Below are 3,534 nucleotides of genomic sequence, written 5' to 3' on the forward strand. Positions count from 1 at the left end.
CGGCGGCGGGACTGTGCCCGCGGCGGGGGAGGGCGCCCTGCCCGCCCGTTTTGGGGGGGTGTGTGTGTGTGTGTGTTAAGCTCCTTCTCACGGTCAGCCCGAGCGACAAAGTGTCTTCTCCATGCCCCCGGCCCCCACCCGGCCCCCCACCTCCCCCGCCGCCCCCAGGCCCCGCGCCCGGGGGCGATTCTTACTCCGCCGTCCGGTGTCACTGTCCCCGGTCGGGTGTCGGGTCTCTCCGGTGCCGCTGCCGCCGCCGCCGCCGCCGGGCTCGGCCCTGGCCCGGCGCTGCCGCCGCCTCCGCACCGCGGCCCCGGCCCCGGCAGGGCCCGCGCCCCACACGGCGGGCGGCTTGTATTTATTATTAATTATTAATTATTATTAATTATTATTATTACACGGTTCACGCAGTTTCTAGGCATCTCCGTTAGGGTTTTCTAATTTTATTTTAAAAGGCACAAACTATAGCTCTTAGTTGAATGTTGACAGGTATGCTTTCTCTTTTTCCGTGTCTTTCTACAACTGTGTTCTGTGACTCAACTGTATAGTGTTAATATCAGTACAGACTTGTCTAGTTGACCGTATAAATAATGTTTTCCCTTCTCGTAGTCTCTATGGCGTGTCTTTATGGAGAAATAAGGTTCTCACGGGTTCCGTTCCCTTTGCGTTTAGAGAGACCAGGTTCAGGCAATGATATATATTTTTGTTATCGGTTGCATGTCGTCTCATTTTTTTTTCTTTTCCCTACCTGTTGGAATATGTTTGTGAGCATAATCTTCATAAATTATGTTCAGGGTTTTCAGATTTATTTATATGTGGTTAAAATGAATGCTTCTATTTAAAAGGGGAAATATTTCTACATGTGCATATAGTTTTCCAAGAGTGTACCATTAATTGTTGATAATAAAACCCAAAAGCAAATATAGCACCGTAGCTTTATGACTTGTCGTTAGGGCTTTATTTGGGGGGAGGGCTCGGGGTTTTTTTCTTTCTGGCAAAGATTGAAGGTGCACGTCGCAGAAACTCGACTGAGTCATCAAAAGGATATGGGCTCGGCAGCATTATTTTTAATCTGCTTTACCATCAGGAAGACCGTAACTGCGGGTCCCATCATTACCGCCTAATTCCGTGCCGTTATTAATGATTTGCAAACAGGCTTGTGGGGGGAAGGGGGAGATGCGGCAGAGACCTTTTGTCTCTTCCTCGAAAATTGGAGATGGCCAATATTAAGCGACATCCGTTCAAATAAAAAAAAAAGGGGGGGGGGGGCGGTTCACCCCAGAAACTACAGGTCTGGTTTGCCAGCGGATAAAGCATCTTGCCCACCGGCCGAGAGGTTTTGCCCTTATACCAACATGCGGGAGTTAAATTTGGCTTTCCCCGTCCGCAGCTTTTCACAGGCGGTTCTTCTGCTTAAACCCTCTGCTTATACCGAGGGCGAGGCCAGGGGGAGCGTCCGCGGGGACTAGCGCGGCCGCGGACTCGGTTCCCACCGGGGGCAGGGCTCGTCCGGCGGCCTCACACCTGGAGGGCCGCTTAGCTTTTGCCGCCCGGCGGCAGGAGGCAGCCGGCGGCCGCGACAGCGCCCAGCCCCGCCGCCTCGGCCGCCGGAGGCCCGGCGGCGCGGCCCCGACGGCTCCCCCGCTGCTCGCCGGGCCCGGCCCCGGCCCCGGGGGGAGCGGGCAGCGGGGCCGGCCTGCCAGGCCCCCGCAGGGCACGGGGCAGCAGCAGAAACCCGGCCTAGCCAGGACGATCCGGCATCCAGCTCCACCAAAACCCCTCGGACAGGGGCGGCCCTCCTCCCCGGGAAGAGCCGGGGGGCCCAGGGGCTGTGGCAGCGCACCCCGGTGCCGCCTCCCGGGGCTGCCCCTGCAGCCGGGGCACTGGCGGGTTAGCTGCAGGGACGCCGCGGTGATGAACTCTGTCTGACTCTGGCAGAGTCAGTGGAAAAATAAAAAAAGACTGCTTGGGGTTTTGGCTGAGAAGCAATCATGGCAAGAGCACTCCTTTGCGTGGTTGGGGTGCTGGGAAGAGGGTGCCACCTTCCAGAGCACAGTCAAAAGAGCCAGGAAAAATGGGAGAAGTGCTGTTTCGCTAATAAAGATACATCAATAGTTAGTTTTAAAATGTTGCAATAAAATATGCAGTCCATTTCCTGGAGGAAAAACCTGTACTTACTTCTTGCATCTGTATTTTGTTATAATGCAGGTACTTTTGCCATTTTACTTCTCTTCCAAAAGTCATTTAATGATCTAAGAATATCTTTGCTCAAAGTAAATTAATTGTCTCCAGGAATTACCCAGCTGCAACTGCAGTGCAGCTCTGCTAATAGTGATCCACATGGAAAGAGCTTCCTGCTGGAGAAGCTGCAGTGCTCGGTCCGTCTGCTCTACCATGGCTGAACCAAGCCCTGAGCTCTTAGAGAAGGCGAGACCTGTATTACCAGTAAACCAACCAGCCAGCCAAGGGCGATCTAAAGATATTTCTCCTGGTCAGGCCTTGCTGCGTGAAGATGACCAGCTTCCATCTTATGGCATGCAGTCGTGATTTGAAAACATTAAGAGATGACAACATACTACTTCTTTGGGCATTTTTCTTTTTTGCCAGGTTCACTACTTTCTCTGCTAAAACTTAGGGTTTCTTTCTAGTATGAAGGCTTCAGCTTCCAAGCAGCCGATCTAGCTACATGTCTGCTAGACCTTGTCTCTCTTTTAATTTTAGTACACTGTAAACTTATTTTCATCTTGATCTATCTTCTTCCTGATAAACTAAACAGGCTGCGTCCTTTACATCTCCCACACTCCCTGAGGCTCAAACTAAAAATGTTTTCCAGAGCTGGAACCACTCTCTCCTGTTTCTGAAGATGCTTTGCAAAAGGGATACCAGAACAGTACCAAACACTGCAGTGCCTCTCTCACTAATGGTTCATACAGAGCTAAGATCACCTCTCTATTTCTGATCACAGTTTTCCACTTATGTACTAAACTTCTCATTAGTCCTTTTTGGAAACTTCTGTTCTATCACTTATTCCTTCTGACCCATAAATCCCTCCCCAAGCCATGTTCTAGTCACCCCTGCAGCGCAGGGAACTGTGAGAGGCCTGAGGCGTATGGCACCCACTGTTTGTAAGGACCAGCGTGCCTGTGGCAGACCAGTTGGAATGGTTAATTCATCAACCTTCATGATCGCTCAGTCAGGTAGAATGGATGGTTTGAAAATACATGAAGTTTATTCCTCCTGCCTCTCTGCAAAGGCAGGAGTCTGAAAAGGAGTATTAATTAAGTACTCTACAGGATTGCTGCTGACCTCTACAAGCATGGAAGGTAGGAGGGCCATGGGGTACCCGGGGGAGCCCAGGCAGGAAGAAGGTGCCAAAAGGCTGGTTACCCGTGGTACCACTGGAAGCTGAACGGGCAAGCTCATCTGTAACATCAAGGGGTGTTCTGGGGTTCATAAGGCAAGGAGATCTGGGCAGAAGGACCTAACAAGTCAAAAGATGGTTCGGTAAAGAAATGAGGGTAAGGTTTGTTATTT

General features: G+C 51.6%; 1 protein-coding gene across 1 annotated transcript in view; it reads left to right on the forward strand.

Annotated features, from left to right (window-relative positions):
* Positions 1-933, forward strand: part of PHOX2B (paired like homeobox 2B) — a 3,530-nt gene extending 2,597 nt beyond the window's left edge. The window contains exon 3 of the mRNA XM_075092454.1: positions 1-933. This exon is cut by the window's left edge and continues 709 nt beyond it. The gene's annotated coding sequence lies outside the window, so the exon portion shown is untranslated.
* The last annotated feature ends 2,601 nt before the right edge of the window (positions 934-3,534 follow it).

The sequence above is a fragment of the Phalacrocorax aristotelis genome, chromosome 4, assembly GCF_949628215.1.
Source record: "Phalacrocorax aristotelis chromosome 4, bGulAri2.1, whole genome shotgun sequence".
NCBI classification, from domain to species: Eukaryota; Metazoa; Chordata; class Aves; order Suliformes; family Phalacrocoracidae; genus Phalacrocorax; species Phalacrocorax aristotelis.